Source organism: Ovis canadensis, chromosome 12, assembly GCF_042477335.2.
Source record: "Ovis canadensis isolate MfBH-ARS-UI-01 breed Bighorn chromosome 12, ARS-UI_OviCan_v2, whole genome shotgun sequence".
Classification (NCBI taxonomy): Eukaryota; Metazoa; Chordata; class Mammalia; order Artiodactyla; family Bovidae; genus Ovis; species Ovis canadensis.
The window spans coordinates 80,485,224-80,505,328 of record NC_091256.1 but is presented as its reverse complement, the minus strand read 5'-3'; the positions used below and the strand labels follow the sequence as shown (position 1 = coordinate 80,505,328).

The 20,105-nt window shown below is 48.6% G+C and overlaps 1 protein-coding gene and 1 long non-coding RNA gene across 21 annotated transcripts in view; one reads left to right on the top strand and one right to left on the bottom strand.

Moving 5' to 3' along the window:
* LOC138415734 (uncharacterized) overlaps positions 1 to 17,191 on the bottom strand; it is a 110,821-nt gene extending 93,630 nt beyond the window's left edge. The window contains exons 1-3 of one of the 2 annotated variants that reach the window (XR_011247378.1): positions 17,072 to 17,191; positions 16,196 to 16,565; positions 15,267 to 15,461 (exon numbers count right to left, since the gene is read on the bottom strand). This is a non-coding gene — a long non-coding RNA (uncharacterized lncRNA). Of the gene's footprint in view, positions 1 to 15,266; positions 15,462 to 15,801; positions 15,900 to 16,195; positions 16,566 to 17,071 lie in introns of those variants that run through there. The other variant, XR_011247379.1, reaches the window with a different exon arrangement.
* The window catches only part of PROX1 (prospero homeobox 1), a 55,727-nt gene continuing 45,615 nt past the window's right edge, over positions 9,994 to 20,105 (top strand). For 4 of the 19 annotated variants that reach the window (XM_069544165.1, XM_069544157.1, XM_069544151.1 and 1 more), the window contains exon 1: positions 14,632 to 15,394. The gene's annotated coding sequence lies outside the window, so the exon portion shown is untranslated. Of the gene's footprint in view, positions 10,291 to 14,631; positions 16,588 to 20,105 lie in introns of those variants that run through there. The other 15 variants (XM_069544156.1, XM_069544152.1, XM_069544167.1 and 12 more) reach the window with 11 other exon arrangements.

The window sequence follows — 20,105 nt, the reverse complement described above, 5'->3', positions numbered from 1 at the left end:
TTTCATGAGCAGAGGCCTTCTAATAAATTAGGTAAATAAAATAAACAGAGGCGTTTGTCTGGAGAAGGGGTTGGGGAGAGCCTTTCAAACAGAGGCAGCAACGTGTATGAATGTGCTCATGGTGCTGAAACAACGGGGGAAAATAAAGCCAATGGCATGGAGGCATGGGGAGAGTTTCAAGAGATGAGGCAGGACTCTGGGGGACAGGAATGAGATGATGCCAAGTTCTATAGGACACATTCAGGCTTTCGGACTTTACTGAGCAATATAGAAAGTTTTAGGTAGTGACAGGATCACAATTCCCAATTCAGGAATCTCTCGAATAAGCACCAGAACAAGTGTTTCAGCCTGAGCCTTCTGCAGTCACCTGGGCATAAGAAACAGCGGGACCATTTCAGCAGGCGGAGAAGAGGGCCGTGTGAGGAGTTGGCCGTATTTACTGAGGACGCCGCAGAGGCTCCAGCTTACAACAGGCAGCATGGGGAGGGTGGGAGCCGCACAGAGATGGGCGCCTGGATCCCTGAAGAGACTATAGCCAAGTTACAGAAAGGCAGCGTGTGTTCATGGAAAATGCCGAGGGAGCTGAGGAACCCCAAAGGAACGTGTGTGCCCGTGTCCTTCCGGCGCTGAGGCCATGGCTGCCCCATGTAGCCCTTCCCGGTCTGCCAGGCCTCCCCGGGCGCTCTGCTCTGCCCTCCAGCAGGGAGAGGCCACCTCAGGCTCCCCGGCACTGAGGCGGTGTGTCTCCTCCATGCCTGGCCCAAGTCACCCGTCGCTGGACCCCTCAATGCACCCTCATGGGGCCTCCTGACAAACGATCTGGTTCCTGCCCAGGATCCAGCATGAAGAGGCGACGTGTGGTAGGTACCCAACAAATATCTGTCAGGTCAGTGTTAGAGAGCGTGCTGAAATCTGCCCCTTTTCTCACACCTGTCAAGCACACGCTTACTGCAGGTATGCTCTGTGCCAGCCGCGGGGCTGGGGCCCTCCTATGCATTCTCATTTAATCTTCACAACAATCTCAAAAGGCAGCTATTGTTATTCTTCCCAATTTGCTGACAAGGAAACTAAGGCAGTAACTTGCTTAAGATTTCTCCCACCAGGTACCAGGGACACAGACTCACTTCCCTTCCTCTGCTAAGGCCCTGGTCTGATTCATTGTTTGCTTATGTTCACCTCCTCCCGGAAGGCTTCCTCGATACTCCAAACTGCCATGAAGGAAAGCCTCTGAGCTTTATAAGTGTTTTCATGACTAGCTTACCTAATATCTTCCCAACCACTATGAATGACTCTGATGGGTCTTCTTTATCTTGTGCTCAACCAGTGTTGAGCACCATGTCTGACATATGAGTATAAATGAATATTTGTTGAAGAATAAATGGATGGGTAAATAAGCCCTTGCAAGAAACTCATTAAGGGACTTCCCTGGTGGTCTAGTGGCTAAAACTTCTAGTTCCCCGTGCAAAAAGCTCAGGTTTCTTCCTTGGTCAGAGAACTGTATCCCACATGCCACAACTAACACTGGCACAGCCAAATAAATAAATTTTTTTTAAAAAAAAAAAGCTTGTTAAGAAAACATACACAAATTCTAACAGATAAATAGATGAATGACTATCATGTTAACAAGAATTCTGCAGTTCCTATTCTTTCCCCCCTCCCCATCTACCATTATGCTCCTTTACATATTGGTTTCTTGAAAATCTGGTTCATTTTCAAATTGGAAACATTTTTTTTGTTACAGAAAAGGAGAAAAGGGAATCATGAAGACATGTGCATGACTGCATATGAGTCCTGGGTCCACACACAAGCTGAGAGGAGGTCCAGCTGAGGATTCTTTGTCACTTGACTTGCCCTTTCGAGTATCGAGAAAGCTATACTTCATTTAAAAGGGCAGAAAGATGAGAGAGAACGCCTTTTAAACTTGGAATATAGCTCATGGAAATATTTAACCCAGACCTTAAAAAGCTGAAATATTCCAAACCAACCACAATTCAGAACGGAGATCTCCCTGATGAGATTACTAGACCCAGAAACACCATGTTTCTTGTCTCCTAAGAGACATGACACCTAACAATTCATAACAGGGGGTCTGAGGGAAACAACTCACCCATTGTGAAGTCAATGTTCAAATCAATATCCCTTGGGGAGAAAAGTATTGCTCATTGATGGAGATGGATTTTTCTTCTTCTTAAGAAATTCTCGAGGGGTAAACAACTTTTTTTTTTTTCATAGCGAATGTAACTAAACATACCACTGTCAAGATCTACAGTTTCCTATCATCGTTAACATGATGCTCAAAAATGATTAGTGTAATTATGAATGCCTTTTGACTTCTTGAATAATAGATGCTGGCTTTGTGTTTTTTTTTTAATCTCATTTTAATATCCAAGCAATGGGACCACCATGCACATAACTTGATGTATGTCTTCTGCTTTACTTAACAGTAGTACTCTTATTGGTGAGATTTTGATCTTTTAAAACAACAAAAAAAATTAGCACAAAAACTAAAAATATAGGATCCTAAATTTGTTTACTACAAATTGAATAATGGCTACTTTAGAAAAAACTTCTCATTGTCCCTCGTTTATGGTTTCCACTAACAACCCCTCAAATGATTATAGCAACATTGGATCTAGCCATTTATCAACTATCTTCATGAAAGACAAGAAGTTGTAATAGGCAAAGGGTAAAGAGGGCTGGATATAATGTTTTATATTTAACATGTTGCTTCAGGCTGGTGAATCTTTGAGGTTTCTTTACAAGACTACAGTAGGTTCTATTGTCTAATTCATAGACTGTCTTGTGAGGCTAAATATGTGATGGAAAGGAAGCTTGCCTTCTACCCTTTTGAAACTCAAAGGTTGCATAAGAAAGGACAGATGGATGGTTTGGGGAAAAAAGAAATGCCACTCAATTAATACTTGTGGAAAAGGGTGTCACAGATCATTGGTGGAATTTCCACCCATTGGCAACTCCCCCAAGCAGCCAAAGATTAATTGAGCTCCCAGATTATTGAGTTCTTTGAGAAGAGAATAATTGTGTTGACGATGACAGAGGCTGAGCTGTGGAACCAACAGAAGCATAGCTAGATGAACTATATGCAGGACTAGCCACTGACACCCTAGTAGACAAGCATGCCATTTTTGTTGTTTTTCTCCTGTGACGGAGGTGGATTCTTACTAAGCCACACTCTCATACCTTATTCCTCTCATGCTAAACGAACACATTTTTCAAGTGGCTTGAGCAGATTAAATTAGGAGTCAAGTTCATCGATTGACACACAATCATGACTTACAACTTGACTTTAGGAAAAACTCAGACTACACTTAACACACTGATTTTTCTCATCTAATAGCTTAACTACAAGCATATGGTGACACACTAAATACTGTACAGAAGAAAAACAAAGGAAAGCAAAAGAAAAAAAATTCGATTAAATAAAATGAGACTTACACCATCTTTTCTAAAAATATTCTTCTGTAGAAAGAAAAAAGACCTTGATCCACCAGAAGTACCAAGATCAAATCTTTATTAGTCCTTTAAAGTCCTACTTCTTTAAAATTCAAGAATTATCTGCATGTTTTGGTAGGGCTGTGTGGTTGCTTACTAGTTACAACACAAGTACGCTTCGCTCACAAATTGAGGAGGAGCTAACACTGAGAAGGAACAGAAATATCTATAGACGTTGAGAATAAACTACAGGCTAAGATGAGCAAGCCTGGAGAGACACATTTTGGTCCTCCAGGAAGAATAATGTAGTAACAATTAGAACACATTTGGGATTTGATTCAAACTGACCTGGAACTGAGTGGATCCCCAAGTTCTTCAGTATACAACACACACATAAACGCACATACTGACATTTAAAAAAATGAAATTTTGAAAGTTACTCAAAGGCATTAACCTAAGAAAAGATTTCACTGGCAAATACAGGAATAGGAACTTTACCCCATTCTATGGTGACTCGTGAGTGGAGTAGACACTGGGCTAAACAGACCTTCCTATCAAAAGGTCCCACCTAACCCTCCCACTCCAGCAGGGTTCTGAAGGTGTCAGCAGCACTTGGTTGACTGGACCATTAACGGAGTTTCAGTTAATTATTGACTGATTAGGGATTCACCTTATCTTTCCATCAGAAGCTGGCTCAAGACACTCTAGAGCCAGGGTGAACCGACACATGTGCCTTTCTCTTCTTCTTTGGGTCACTTAGTTGTCCTTTCCCTTAATTCACATTTGAGTCAGAATGGCCAGTCCGTCCTGGGTTTGGGAGTCCTCAAAAGGATTGCAGGGGAGAGGGGCCAGGTTCCTGGTGAGGCATGTCCAGAGACAGAGGCCTTGAGCTGATGCTGCCTTTTGCAAAGCTTCGCTTATTGGCCCGGGTTCTCCCATTAAGTCCCCGGTAGGAAAAAAGAAAAAAAATCAATGACTTGTGTCTCTAAAAAATGCTGGTGATGCCTGTGGGTAATAATCGCGCCCCCCCTGCCACCCCCCGAAAAGCAGGCGGCCTCTCTGCTGAAGGCCTCTTGGCAAAGCCAGGAATCAGCACAGGCAACGCAGGCCCAGCTGCCCCAGATAAGAGGTGGCCCGTGTTAATGTACAGGCTTCCTCTGCACCTCACCAGGGCCTTCCTTTTCTAAACAGTCTCCCTTTAATGTTGGCGAATGTTGTTTTTCCATTGACTCAACATCTCGCCTCTGGTGGTAAGCCAGCAGGGAAAGTTGGAGCGGGGGAGGGAGGAGGAGAATGGGAGAGTGAGGCCAAAGGCAGAGGAGAGCAGGACGGTGAGCCATGCTTCCAAACAAGCTGGACACCTGTTCTGGAAAGACAGTGACCAAGCCTAAACTTCTTGCTTCCTCTAGATTTGGATCAGCTTTTGTTCCCTGCATGTCTGTGATTGGCCTTGATGCCCCCTGCCCACAATATTGCCACTTTTGATTCAACATGGAAACCACCAGGAGGAATTCCTAGCTTCCTTCTACCAATTTAACTGCCTTATCCGAAGGAGAGAAAGAATATGAGAGCTACTGGTGTGTATTAAAGGGGTAAAAGAAATTCCAGGGACAAGATAGGAGGGAAGCAAGAGAATGAGACAGGAAAACGAGAAGGGGTAAGTGAGAGAGGAAAAGGTATGGATATGAAAGGCAAAAAGGAGAGAGGAAAAGCACAAAGCCAAAAAGAAGAAAGAAAAGAAAAGGAGAAAGAAGAAAGATTGCAGACAAATGCAAATTGAAATGAGATGTTTGCCCCAGGAGCTACGTTTCTCAAGAACCAGGACAGACAGCGGGTTGAGGATGGAGGGCCGTGAGTTCCCTTTGGGGGCTTCTCTGGGCAAGACAAGGTCAAGGGGCATCCTCAGAACCAAACGTTGATTAGAGCCAGCTAAATGTTTTGACTTGAAGGAGACATGAAGGATTAAAAAGCAAAATAGAGCAGCGTGGGTAAGAAAGAAACAGGAAAAGAAAGAAAATTGAAAAAAGAAACAAAACTCATGGGAGACACAAAGGGAATGATAGAAAACACTTCTGAATCAGCTAGTCATCTACTAACAAGCTGCAAAGATTTCCAATGACAAGTTGTCACATTAGTTTAGTGAAACTGAAGCAGTACTTATCCCCTTTCCTGTGCTTAATCTCTCCCTGCGTGCCACAAAAACATGCTACCACGTTTAATAGGATTAGTTTCGTTCACTTTCTCCCCCAACCCCTTTTATTTTTTACAATTCTATTTTCAGCAATACAGGGATCCTTGAATTCGATTTCCTGCGGTGCACAGCAAAACCCGGCATGCATGGATTTTACCCTTTAAAGACTTTATCTGAATCTGAAAAATGTAATTTGACTATTTTGGATACCCCCCCTCCCCCGCCCCAACCCCAGTGAATTACTCTCCCCTCCTAGAAATCTTCATAGCTTGGAGGGTGAGAGAGGGAGTATTGATGGTAAAAGGGTCGAGACAGACCTGGGCTGTAAAAAACAGCTGCCCAAGCCCCACCGTTGCAGAGGTTGTGTGCCCTGGAGGCAGGCAAACATGGGTTCTGATTCTGATGGCTATTTATTGGCTTTGTGGCCTTGAACAGGTGGTGAAACCCTCCCCGCCTCTGTGACTGTCTTTACTCATCCATACCATACAGTGGGGATAATTCTTATCAGGGCTGTGGGGAGCACTACATCTAATGTATTTGTTTCTTCACTACTATGATTTGCTTTTTCTCATATTTTATTATGTTCCTGCAATCAGTATGTCTTACAATCGATTGTGCATTTAAGGTCATTATGTTTTCCTTTTCTCCCAAAGGGCATCTTTAAATGGATGGTGTGTCTTATAGTCTATGGCATTTGAGAAAGAAGAAAATGGAAGTGCTGGGCATAAAGCATCTGGCACAGTTCTGATGCCGGAAGTGCTCAGTAGACGCTAGAATTTTCTATCACTGCTCATCACTATGCCTACGCCCCTCCCTCTCATATTCTCCGAAAGACCACTTTGGAATATGGAGAGAGGGGGGTGTTGACACTTCTGCCCCACACAGCTTTCCTTTAGATTCCCGCTCTTAATTGAGGTTTCAGAAACCTGACTAGATCCAACACATCCTCACTGTCCATCCGTGTTGGAAAAGAACCAAAAATTCTCCAGTCCACTCGCTCTCTCAACAGGGTCACCAACTGCCATGCTCAGCTGTGTCTTGCAAACAGTAATTATCTGTCGAATGATTCCATCTTCTCTGAGCCTACTTTGATTTCTGCAGCCCCTCCTGCCTGGTTCCCCCCCAGGCACCACCCCAGAAGACTGGCATTAAGACAAAGGGGTGAACGCACCAACTCCCAGAGGGAAAAGGATGCAGCCTCCTCCTCAGGGACCTGGGGTTGTCAGGGAGCCACCCTGGGCCTAGGATGAGGATGGAGGGAGATGAAGCTGGGAGGAAGGAGGAAGCTACTACCGGGGCAGGGTGCTGTAGGGACCCTGCAGTCTGAGCAGGGCTAAGGGAGCCCTGGGTAGTGGGGGAGGCATGGCGAGACCCCTCCCAATCGGGCACGTCCCACCACTGCGGAGCCTGGCTGCCTGCTCCTGTCAAGTGGTGGCCAACAGGCGGGCTCTAAAGTCTTCCTGCCAACAGGGATCAAAGGGTATCCCAGAGCCTCCCAGAGCCTGGCCAGACTGGCGAAGAGGTACAGGTCCCTCCACCCCTATTACCCACCCCCCTCAGCCTGGAGCAGGGTCGAATTTAGCCTCCAGCCTTGCCTTCCCTCCCATCTAAACCATACTTCATATCCCTTATGCCCCACGGGAGCCTCCTTGCCCACCCCCGCAACCTCCTGCACCCCTGTGCTCCCCAGTTACCTGCTCTGGTCCATACCCATCTCCTCCTCCCCCTTCCCCTGAACTCCACTGCCTAGTCCCTACCTCCACAAGCTACCCCCTGCCCCCAACCAGGCACCTTCTGCAGGACAGCTACTTCCCCCCACTCACCCTCACCCATGATCTCCCCTCACCTCTACCCTGCACCTACTCATACTCCCTTTCTGACCTCATTCTCCTACCCCCTGACATAGGCCCCCTCTCCAAATCTTCCTGTCTCCACTGCTGCCCCTGCTCTCCCTGCCCCACCAACAAGTGTGGGCAAAAGTACTCCTCCCACCAGGACCACCACCAGGAGGGCGCTTGGGAGTAAGAAACCCAAAGATACCTATCTCCCTACAGCCTGGCTCCAGGTGTGTGTTTCTCTGTACCTGTTGAGGGCCTTTGTTTTGTCCCCTAGAGTCATAGACATATCCCTCTCACCCCTAGGAGCCAGAAAGCAGGAATCTTCCACACTGGCCTGAAGATCCATGGACCCTGGGAGGACAGGCATCTAGGGGTCATGCTTTCACTGTCCGTCATTCAGAGAGCACTCTCAGCCCCTGGGCTCATTCACTAAGGGCTGGGCCCATGCGTGCCCTAAATTGGAAAAATCTCTTCGGTAACCCCTCTCCAAGAATACACAGGGATTACTAATCTCAAGCCTTCTGAGGATACCAGCAAAGCATCCTTGGGACATTAAGTAGCCACTTACGGCTATGTCCACTTCTAAAATCCACTTCTTGATCTGTTCTCTGCTGGTTCCATTCCTCTGACTTTCTTCCCCTCTCATCGGTGTAGAGTCCCAGCCAGCCAGGGTCCCTTCCCATCAACCTTACTTTCCCTTCTCACAGCTGCCTCTGGCTGAGCTCTCCCTTAATTAATTTGGGGCGTGCTCCTATTCATTGGGCCAAACCTAATTTTATGAAGGGTTGTATCGTACATGACATAGATTTGGGGGAGCTGTTCATTCACACATGTAAACAGATGATGTCCATTTGATTCACACTTATGATAGATGAAGTCCATTCGTTTCAGTTTTACCTAAAACCTTTTTTTGCCTTCTTGCTTTTCCCTCCTTGAATAGAAGTATTTGTCCTGTGGTTTTGTCGGGAGTAGGCGGCTTCTGTAGGAAAGGTGTGGCATTTATAAAAGAGGGAAGAAAGGATGGGAGAAAGAAAGCAAGCAAGGATTTCAGATTGATAAATGGTTGCCTGTGGGCCTGATGGACAATTCTAAGTTCAAGAACACAGGGCCTAACTTCCGCTTTCAAACATGCCCCAATTCTAGTTTTAATGGCCTAAGAAATGAAAGGTGAGCATATGAAGCATCCAAAGCAGCAACTATGCATGAGCTAAAACATGCAGACATTGAATGAGAGTCCTGTTAGCTTCACCACAATATTGCGGGGGGAGCAGAGGTGTCTATGACAGGAGGAGGACAGGCCAGTGCAAGTGTGATGAACACACATTTGTAAATCGAACAGTTTCTATTTTTATTGAGCACCAGTCATATGCTGAACAACGTTACTCATGTAAAGCTCTCTACAATTGGGAGTTGGATAATATCCCCACTTAACAGATAAAAAGAACTGAGGCTCAGATAGAGTGACACACCCACGGTCACAGAGTCAGCAACTCACTAAGCAGTTACTGGAAACACAGTATGACCCCTGGATTCCCACGTCCTCCTGCTGACTGCCTAGTTGGGGTGGCCCCAGAAATCTTTATTTTTGAAAAACTCCCTTGGCGATTCTTGATAACAGCCCTGCCTTGGGAACCACTGCTCCACATCAAACCAGCCGACTCTCCCTGTCACCAGCCTTGCCTCTGAGCAGCCTTCTCCACGTCGGATAAAACATTTAAAACATATTTAAATAGCAATTTTGAAAAACTATGCAGCATATGGATTTTCCTTTTGATCTCAAAATGATGACAAACAGACACTTGATACTTCATAAAAGAAATATTACTAGAAAAATTATAGAAATCTGGCTTTCAACTTTGTCTTGCTCTAATTTAAACAAAATGCAACTTTCCAGAGTCACTCACGCTCCCCGCCCCCCAAATAAATCCAAACTGGGACCTTCCTTCTCTTTTTCCCTCTGTGCGCCTGGCCTACACCTATTTATTTCTAACTAGCTGGCGTCCAGATTAAAAGCCTCCTAAAATGGGCAGTAGGGATGACTTAAGTCCTACCATCAAAGCCCCTTGAAAAGAGCATCTTCTCCGAAATTCACACCCTTGTCTGAAAACGGTCCTAAGGAAAGCCAAATGAAAAAATAAAGGGGGTGGGCAGAAGGGGAGGTCTCAAGCCCTCCAAGCGTCCCCGCCCCTATCTGGGTCCCCAATGGTGGCCCCCACCTTCCAGGCTGAGCTATCCCACTGGCTGCGGGAACCCCGCCGCCTAGATCCCGCAGCAACAGGCGGGCGGCGGGGGCGATCTCCCGGCAGCGCCGGCCGAGCGGCGTCGGACGTTCCAGGCTCCGCGCCGCGCGCGGGAGCAGGTGGCTGCCCTCCGCGCCCGCTGGGCGCCCAGCTCTGGCCCGCGGAGCCGGGCGGCGGCCCCGGGGAAAGGGCAGGGCCGCGGGGTCCAAGCGGGGCGACCCGCACCCCCACGGGGCAAGCGGGCGGGAGGGGGCGCGCCCTCCGCCCGCTGCGCGGCGCCACGGCCGCCGCTATTCGCGCGCGTTGTCTCCCGACCGGAGAGGCCGCGACACCTAGCGCGGGGCCGGGGCGAGGAAGGAAGGGCCGGGAGGGAGGAGGAGACCCGGAGGAAGATACTGACTCGGAGGCCCCGCTCCCGCCTCGGGGCTGCAGAGGAGACTCCCAGCCTTCCCACCAGACCCGAAACTTTTCCGACACATGCAGGCGTGTTCCTCGCGGGTTTGGGCGGCCCCGAGTCGCCATCGGGAAGGAGGCTCGTCAAACAAATCTGTCCCCGGGCACGCACGCGGAGGTACTGAGACACACGGGGTCGGGGAGGGGACGACCGGGCCTCCGGGGAGGTGCTGTGGGCGTGCAGGCAAGCGGGCGCTACCGCCCGAAAGGGGTTCCCCACGTGCGAGACCCAGTGCTTAAAATCCTGCCAAAGCTCCAAAGTACGGTGGTGCCCAGAGGCTCTGCGTAACTTTGCCCACTGCGCCCCCGCGTGCAGAGGCGTACACACACACACACACACACACACACACACACACATACACACACACACCCTCACGCCACCCCACTCTCCCTGGCTGCGGCCCGAGCCTGCTCTAGTATTTCAGGGACACGGGAAGAGATGCTAATCCGCGCCAAAGAGGGAGGGGTGTAAATGGCGTGAATCCCACTCCTCAGCACCCCCAGATTTGGAGCGAGATCGCCCAGCTCTCTTCGAAAGCGTCCCCTTCACTTCCCTCTGCCCTTGGCTTCTCTACCGTGGAATGAAGAAGATAAAGCCCAAGAGGATCGATGTGTGGTTCCCCCCCAACCCCCACCCCCCCGCCTAAAATCACAGCCTCTCCAAATCCTAACCCTCAAAGAGCCCGGCGGGGTTGAAAAAAGGCAAGTTATTCCGGAGGGAGGTCGGGGGTGGGGCAAGAACACCCCTCCGAAGACACGCGCGCGCGGCCTGGCGGGCGCCTTTTTGGGCTCAGCGCGCCCGGGCGGAGTGGCTGGATTATGTAAGTAACAGCCCTCCATGTGCTCACCACCATCTGTTAATATCTTGATATTGGAAAGTTCGGTGCCTGAGGCAAAGCCAGGGTTGGCGTCGCAGAGCTCTCAGCCTACTCCTTTCTACTCTGGGGCAGGGATCATACCTCCATTTGATTGTTTTCGCCCACTTCCATAAAATCAAGTAGTAGTGTGCCCCTTCGATCACTGACAACCAAGCCCCCCTCCCCAGGGCGTGTGTTTGTGGGGGAAGAGTGATTTTCTTTGAGGTCGCTATTGTAAGGAATCCTTTCAATGGATTTTATGACAATTTTAGGCTCCTTGAAGCTTTGTACTGGGCCCTGATTTGGGGGTGAGGGCTTTATTATTTTTTTTAAAAAATTACTTTTTCTGCCAGCACCCCGACCCCAAATTTTTGTAAGAGTTATAGTTCAACTTCTTTGGAGTGAATCGCTTCTGTTTACTTTGAAAGCTGTTGGTTAAACAAGCATCGCTCTGGAGGCTTCTAAGCAGTGGGGTTCCCAGGAGAGAAACCTTGCAGCTGCTGCTTGCTACTGATCTCCTGGCATTTCACTCCCCCACCCCCCCACCACCAATTCAGAACAAATCCACGTTGGTCTTGGCCTCACACTGGGCATAGGGATTGAGAGAAAGAGCAGGAATATGGCAGGCAGGCAGGCAGTCCGCCTCTAGACAGCCTGCAGCAGGCCGGCCTGCACCCTAGAGTTGGTTTTTATTTCTTTTTCTTCCTCTCTTCAGGGTGGTGGTGGTAGTGGGTGGTGGGTGGCGTTAGGTGTATATCCAGGTTGGATCTTCAGCATCCTTCTCCTGAAATAAACATCCATGTTTGTCTCTCAGCTGGATCTGGTTGCAATTCCCAGAATTGGTTTGTTTAGGACCTGCTAACGATTGTTTGTAAGGTTTTAAAATTACTGATATGCACTCTTCTCTCCTACCCCCACCTACTGGCTTTAAGAAAGAACCTGAGGGGTAAAATACACCGAAGAAATATCAAGCAGAAGTGTGTTTAACCCAGAACCAGATGCGTAAGTGATAAGTGAAAGAGTTTGACTAAGAACGCACAGATCACCCTTCTGATAAATCAGTAAATGTAGACTGCCTGGATGAGGTTTGTTGGAAGACCCGTCAGAACTTGGGTTAACTTTTAAGTTACTGGGGTTGTGTTGGCAGTAGGGCAGAGAAAGGGACTGACCCTAAACTTGCCCGATGGTTTCAGAGATGGAGCCTGTATCTAGGCGACTTCTCGTCTCCGGGCTGACTGATCGCTTCTCGCCTATCAGAAAACAAACCGCGAGTAGCCGGAGATAGGGAGCTTGGGCCTCACGCCTTGATCCAGGGCGGCCTGAGACACGGGAGAACGCCGAAGTTCTGGCTGAGAGGTTGCCAGGAGCCTGGCCTGTATGTCACCCAGACTTTAGAAGACAGTTCTGGCCTCAGCATACGCAGCTCGCCTAGCTGGGCTGCGGACCGAGCTCGCTGGTCCAGCGTCGCGCGCGCTCCTATTTCACTCCACAAGCCGCTCTGGTGCCCCCAGTGCGGGCTGCGAACCACCGCGGCAAAGCCGGCGAGCCGCGAGCCTCCGCCGCCGAGGCTGCGGGGTGGAGGAGCTTTGTTGTTTGCCAGGCGGGGTACCCCGACCTCGACTCGGGCCTGCCTTCCCCCGGGAGAGATAAAGGACTTACTAGGGCTCGCAGGAAACTTTCCCCACCGCCAGTTCCCGGGCGTAGTGTGTGCAAAACTTGCACCCGGGCGCTAGGTGCAATTGACATAAACTTGTGGGCTAAAGTTCAAGCCGTTTCCTTCCCGAGTCTGAACCTTCTCTCCCGCTCAGCTTCCTTTCTTCCCCCCTTCCTCTCCTCTCCTCCTTCCCTGCCCTCCTCCCTTTTAAATGTCAAACTGAGCAGATGGTTTTAAGGTGTGGAGGGCATGTGTCCTTTACTTCTGCCCGTGTAATTGTGGGCTGGAGCGATCAGGTACACACTGGGCTACTTAAGGAAGATACTACTAGGACGAAAAAGGAGAAAGGAAGTAGCGCTGATCCATTCACAGAACCCACATTTCTCCGCTCAGTACACCCGCTTACCTCGAAAGGACCCAACCAAAAGAAACACTATTCCATCCTGTATCTAATGGGCATGTGGCTAGATTATTTCCGTGCCCAGTCTAAATTGTCATATCTCGATAGAACACTTGATGCAGTGGCCGATCATTGGAAGTGTGAGTAGTGTGTCTGCCAGCCTCTGTGTTGTTTCCATAATGGGTGGGGGGAGTGCCTGGAGGCAGCGAGAAGGGAGACATGAAGGCGGGGGATGCTCAAGCAAGTCTGTGTTTTTCTTTCTTTCTTTCTTTTCTGATCCCCGACACCTAACCCAGCCGGCTTAATTTTTTCCCCCTTCTTTTCAATGTTTGAATCCCGTGCCAAAAGTTTCCTACAGGGTATGGACTGGAACATACTATTGTCACTATTCTTATTCAAAGATTAGACTTCTTCACAGTTTGATGAATTTGAGGCTGAAATTGTCCCAGGAAAAGTGTGCATGTATGTGTGTGTTGCGGAAGGTGGTGGTGGTAGTTGGCCAGTGCACTTGTAACACACTTCACAAACACTCTGTGGTCACGACGCAACACGATTCAACCTTTGATCTGGTTGAATTCGAGGGACACAGGAAAAATACTTGTCCCCATCCTACCAAAAAAAAAAAAAAATTAGTGTCTTATCGATTGGGTGTGAATGTTTCTGCTTCACAGCCCTTGCAAGTCCCAGCTTTTATAGGACCTTGAAGTCATAAACGCGGTTGTCTTATTAAAAGCCCGTTTACTGTGCCCGGTCCTCGCTGCGGCTGGAATCTTGCGCTTTAGCATTAGCAACTTTCAAATCCCAAGCAGCTCTTCAAGAACCACATGATCTAAAGAAATCTCGCTGGTTGTTTTTCGACCAAGAAATGTCAAAACAAAGTGAATTTTCTGTGGCTTGACGCAGAAGCCCAAAATTTAAGCGCTTGAAATTTCTTACCTAGGAAACTTTAAAGTTTGTTACCCAGGCGTCAAAACGGTGTAAATCCTACATGAAACCTCTCTCTAATCATTCTGGGGTGAGTGAGTTACTGAGCGGTAATCGGTTGGTAGTAATGTTTGTAACATCCCCCCCGCCTTCAATGGTTGCTGTACCTACAATCCAGATAAGGTTGTTAGAGGTAACCAAGGACAAATATTCTTCTTCCTAACAATTCTGAAGGGAGATTAACTGGGATTCAGCCAATACTGATCTTCTCATATCTGATGCAGCGGAGCCGACGCCAAACCTCTGGCACCTATTATTTTAATCCCAAACCTACCTGTACTGTCCACATCTCCTTTCAAAGAAAGCCACGGTGACATGTATTCCTGATAGCTACGATCATTTAAAAAGTGGAATGATTTGAGGGTCCCCGCTCTCTCCTCGTAGACCATCCCAGCCCCCTTTAAACCCCCACTTTTTCTCCAGAACACTTTTTTTTATGCCTTCCTCCACCTCCCGTCCGAGGAGCGCTCACTCGCTCGGCCGCTCGGCGAACTCGATCAGCGGTATCTGAGAAATGAAGGGGAGGGGAAAAAAAAAAAAAAAGGACCTGCGTCCTGGAAGAGCGAGTGTGAGCCGAGCGGCTCTCAGCACAGCGTCCGCAGACCGCTCGCTCCGGCCGCGGGCGCAGCGAGCCGGTCGCCCCGAAGCAGCGGCAGTAGGGCGCGGGTGAGGTGGGGAGGGGGGGCGGGGATGGAGGCAGGGGAGGGGAGCGTGGGGCCCCTCTCCCCTCCTCTCCTCCCAGCCCCTCACCCCCACCCCTTTTATATATTTTTTTTTTCTCCTCCCAAGTTCTCTTGCCTCGCTATCCCCCCTTGAATCCGAAGGCGCCTCGCGATTGGGTGCTGGGGCCGGGTACGTCAGTCAGACTGTGACGTGCAGTCTTCCTGTTTCCTTCAGCTGTGTCTTAAAGTAAATCTTGTTGTGGAGCGGAGCCCTCAGCCGAGGGAGCGCTCGGAAATAATACACCATTGCAGCCGGGGGAAGCAGCGCGGCGCAAAAGAGCTCTCGCCGGGTCCGCCCGCTCCCTCTCCGCTTCGCTCCTGTCCTCTCCTCTCTCCCCTCTTCTCCTCCCTTCTCACCTCTCGCCGCCGCTGCTGCGCTCTCTCCGCTCCTCTTCCCACCCTCCCCCTGCCCACCCTCTCCTCTCTCCCGTCTCCTTCTCCCCGCCGGCCCGCTCGCGCGTGCCCGCACGGACTCACCGTCCCTTGTCCAATTATCATATTCATCACCCGCAAGATCTCTCCCGGTGCGTGTGCGCGCGCGTGTCCTCCTCTCTCCGACTGCCCCCCCCAAAAGGCTCGGTGGGTCCCACTGCTCTCTGCACCGCGTAAGTATCTTCTCCCCCGCTTCGCGAGTCCCCTCCCCTTTTCCAGAATCACTTGTACCGGCTTGTTCTTGAATGAGAAGACCAGAAAAAGAGACTCCCATTACTCAGACCCGTGTATACATCTATCCCCCCCCCACCCCCATCCCTGGGAGAAAAGAGTGTTCTTTAGATGAATCATAATTTAAGGGGGGAAAAAAAATTAGCGTCTAAACAGTTTCTAAGCAGGAGCCTCAGTGGAACTCAGCGCTCCGCTCCTCCCAGTTCCTAAGAGTAAGTGATCCGCTTGGCTTTTTATTTCTTGCTCTTTGCTGCTGGTGGCTGGGGGTGGGGGGTGGTGTTGGCGATGTGTGTGTGTGTGTGGAGGGGGAGAAGGCTGCTAGTGCTGGACTTGTCGCTGATCTTCTCACCTTTTGTGTACTGTTTCGGGGGCGGGGTGGGGGGGACGCGGTGAGGAGGCGTTCGCTTCCTTTCCTTCTTTCTCTGGCCCTCTCTTCTCCGGAGAGAGGACCGCGAGGGGGACCGGGTCGCTTTTTGTTCGTCTGAATCCCCCGGGTCTCCTCCCCAGCCTCATCCTTCCCATCTCGCCCGGAGGAAAACTCCTGGGCTAGTCCCCACGTCCTCTCTCTTTGTCTTGTTTATTATAGCTGCCTTTCTTCCAGGCTCTTCCAATTTGCTTGTCATTTGCATACCTTTCACTTCTCCTTTTTAACCCCAGCAGAGGGCCAGGGAGTAGGGAGGAAGGGAGAGGGAGGAGGAGGAGGGGGTGGGGTGGTTGGGGGTGGGGGGCGCTCGGCTACTTGCCTCTCAAAACGCTGTCGAAGCCGAAATGTTGAGACCGGGGTTGGAGCAGTGGAGAGATGGTCCCGGGCCACGAGCGCGGCGCCCCTCTCCTGAGCTCCCAGGACCCAGGGCTAAGTCAAGTTCAGTAGGGTAAGGTGGCACTGGAAGCCTCGGGTTGCGGGGGGCGGGGGGGGGGTCCCGTGGTAGGAGGGGGAGCTGGGGCGCGAGCGCCGCGGGAGGATGGAAGGATCGCGGTGCGGGTGGGGGTAGGGGATGTTCTTGTCCAACGGATCTGCTCGCAGTCAACGCCGGCGGCCGGTTCGGTTGGGCTGCTTCCATCTGATCTTGGTTCGTCTGGGTGGTACCTACAATTTTGCCCCACTTCGGAGGACTGGAGAGGGAGGAATGGAGAGGTGAGCGTGATTGCTACTGGGAAGAAAAGTCCGGAGGAGGGGGGAGCGGCGCGGGAAGAGCGGCTATCTTGCCTGAACAGACAAGGAGAGAGGGGGCGATCAGGGCAAGCTGGGAGGTGGGGAGACATTCCCCAAAGCCCCCAGTTTGGCAAGTTGTTGGTTCTTCGGGTGTGCCCGCCACTTACTCCTCCGGCTAAAACTCAACGTAGGTGGAGAGTGTGGATTGGAGGGGCAGGGGGTGGGGGGCGCGGGAGGGAAGTTAAAGGGGGAGTAGTTTTGGAGGGAGACTCACAGGTCTCCCGCCACTTTTTCAGCTTTTTTTTTTTTTCGGAAGTAGAGAGTTCTCCTGGCAGGCTGAGAAGAACAACTGGGAGGAGGGGTTGATCGACAGTCTTAAATAGCCCAAGGAGGCAGGTTGGAGTGTGAAACTGCTGTTCTTGGCAATCCAGAACCCACTCCGCCTGGGGGAAGGCTGAGAACTCACCTGCTTGTTTTTATTTTTCCAAGAAGGTCTGGTTGTCTCCTTGAGCTTATGAAAACAGTGCAAGCACAGGGTGGCCTTCTCTCAAAGTCAAGGCTAGAAGTCTCTTCTCTTCCTCTCTCCCCACCCCACCCTCTCTCCCATCTATAACCTCCCTTACCAAAAGGAAAAAAAAAAAAGTACTTTCCTAGACTACGTAGGCAGAGGTCTATTAGCCGAGGGCTGTGCATGGGCAGGGCCTGACAGGTGTGTTGTGTCAAGAAAGACAGGTGCAAATTTCCTCTGTGTCTGTATGTGTCCGTACCGTTCCAGACCACGGTGCCATGCTCCAGGGTTGTAGAGGTTTATGAATTTATGGTTGCCCTGGTTAATAGGATTGTCCGGGCTAATGGGAACTAGGCTGTTGTTATGTTTTGAGCCCTGCCATGTGAGTCCTTTGGTTGGGGGTGGGGGACAAGTTGGTATGTGTTTGTTTATTTTTCTTAAGGATGTTGGCAGGCTGCTAGGGAGGCTGTGTCTCAGGCTCCTGTCTGCCAGGCAGCTGAAATTACCCCCCACTTCAGGCAGCAGGTGGAGGGACATTGACTTTCTCTTTGCTTCCCTCTGGTTTACGCCTGTCTCCCAGGTCTGTGGGGGTGTTACGGGGGAGTGATGAGAGCTTTCTCGTGTGTGTGTGTGTGTGTGTGTGTGTGTGTGTGTGAGATTTGGACATCCATGGGTAGTATGTGTAACTGCCAAGAATACCAAAGTCAGTTTGAAAGTGTTACTGTTGTTAATGCTTATCTTTTTAGCGTGCTTTCTCCCTGCCCAGAAAGAATAGGTATGTGCATAAACTCTTTCAAGTCGTATGTTAAATACTCTCATAAAGTAGAATGAGCCTGTCATTGTACCAGACATGTGCCAGATGTCCTAGTTAGTACTTTGATGGAGAAGGAACATCTCAAGTATGTGAGAGGTAACTGTGCTTTTCTGTTTGATGCAAGACACAGGCAGTCTGCTCTCTGAAGAGTTTCTTGCAAGAACTTCTGAGCATTTTCAAAATTAAATGGGCTGTGGGTGGTGATGAAGAAAAAGGGGAGTAATTTGGTTAACCTGTCCACGTGCTACACCGTGGACCTGTTTCTGCAATGGTAAAACAGGTGAAGGTAAGGACTGTGGCTTCGTGTGTGAAGGAGGCTATTGAAAATTCAGTGTAGGCACTATATCTGGATTCTCAACATCTGATCTTTTATTTATTTATTTATTATCTTCCAAACAGGCTGCTTCTTGAGTTGCATAGAATTAGATTAGCTGGTGAATGGTTTTTGCTGGTTGGTTTGGTTGCTTGGTGGATGATCATTGTTTCATGAAAATGAGAGAGTGTATGTCATTTATTCTTTTACCTTAAACATCCAAGTTCCTCCTAATACTTTTCTTGGATGCTTTTGCAGTTCTTTCATAATTAATATGTCATCTATGGATATGTTCATTTGCTTTATTTTTGTTAAGTATTTTCTGTGCTGGACATGTATTGATATTTTTATGTGTCCATTATGCAGAATTCTATTTAGTTTAATCACCACCTTGTGGGAAAACTGTGATGCATACGTAACATGCATCTTTGTTCTCACTTTATTCATTCCCTAACATCTTTCTTCTGTAAGTAGCACTTACAATCTTAAAACATAACCTAGCTGCCAGGCATGCTCTTTATTAATTCAAAGTGAAATAGGCCTTTTTTCATGAATTTCTTATAGGTATTGTTTGCATTTGCAACTGTTAAGATAAGGAATGGTAAGGTTCAAGATTAATAAAAGCTTATAAAATGTTAGTAATTTAATAATAGAAAGATGGATTGTGCCTGATATGTTATGATTGGATTCTAATTAAGTATCCATATATATTGTAAAAGACATATACATAAGAAATTTCTAAAACCTATTGCCTGGTGTATTCTAGAGCTTCAAAGGACAGAGTATTTCAGTTCTCTTCGGAAAGAAAAGAAATTGTTTCTTCTTGAAGTTATGTCTCACTCCCTTTTGTTTACTAATCTGGTGAATTATTCCTTTTTAAATAAGTAGAAATGAATATTTTAGGTATGTTCCAGAAAATTGCTGTTTTCATCTTGCAGGTGAAAAATGTATGGAATTTTTGATAGAATGGAGAAATTTTAAATGAAATGGTTCTGATTTGAGAACTCTATGATAGGAAAATTTAGAATCTGTTATAAGCTTTTGACAATACAATCTTAATTAATTTAAGTATTAACTAATACCAAGTGGATTATTCATAGTAAACACCAAAGGCTTTCTTAACCTTATAGCAGAAACATCTCCAAGGAGAAAGTTGCTAATTAGCAGAAATGAACTCTTAAATACAGTGAAGGGGACAGCTTGGTAAGGGGCCTGGGCAGGGGCGGGGGCGGGGGCGGCGGGGGGGGGGGGGAGGGGGCAGCGGAGTCCCTAAATCTAGTCATCTGATTTTCCCCCTTGAATTACTGATTTCCAGATGGCTTCACAGTGTTCTTTGTTGGTGTTATTCCACTTGAAATTTCATAAGAGACTTGACCCAAGTAGATCAGAGGCCCACTTAAAGGTGGTTTTCTAAAAGAAGTAAAAGCATAGACTTGAGCAATTTCTTCAAATCATTTTATCAGTCAAGACTGATAATCTATATAATCCAAGCAGGAAACCACGCCAACCATACCTTCTTCCCCATCTCATGAAAGATTTAACTGAACTATTTGAATAAAAACCATAGTGAACACATCTTTGTCCAGAATCTGGACTCCAGATAGAGCCATAAAGGTTGCACCCCCTTCCCCAAATAACTTTTTCCCCCCAAACTTTAAACTTTTAATTTTGTATAGGGGTATAGCCTGTTAACAGTGTTTGGTAGGTTCAGGTGAACGGCGAAGGGACTCAACCACACACAAACTTAGAGCAGAGCACTTCACCACTTTCTACTTCACACTGCAGTGTTCCTTTGAAATCCTCCCCTGAAAATTCTTTTCTACTGACATTATCATCAGCTTCCTTAGGATTCTCTTTGTAAAGTT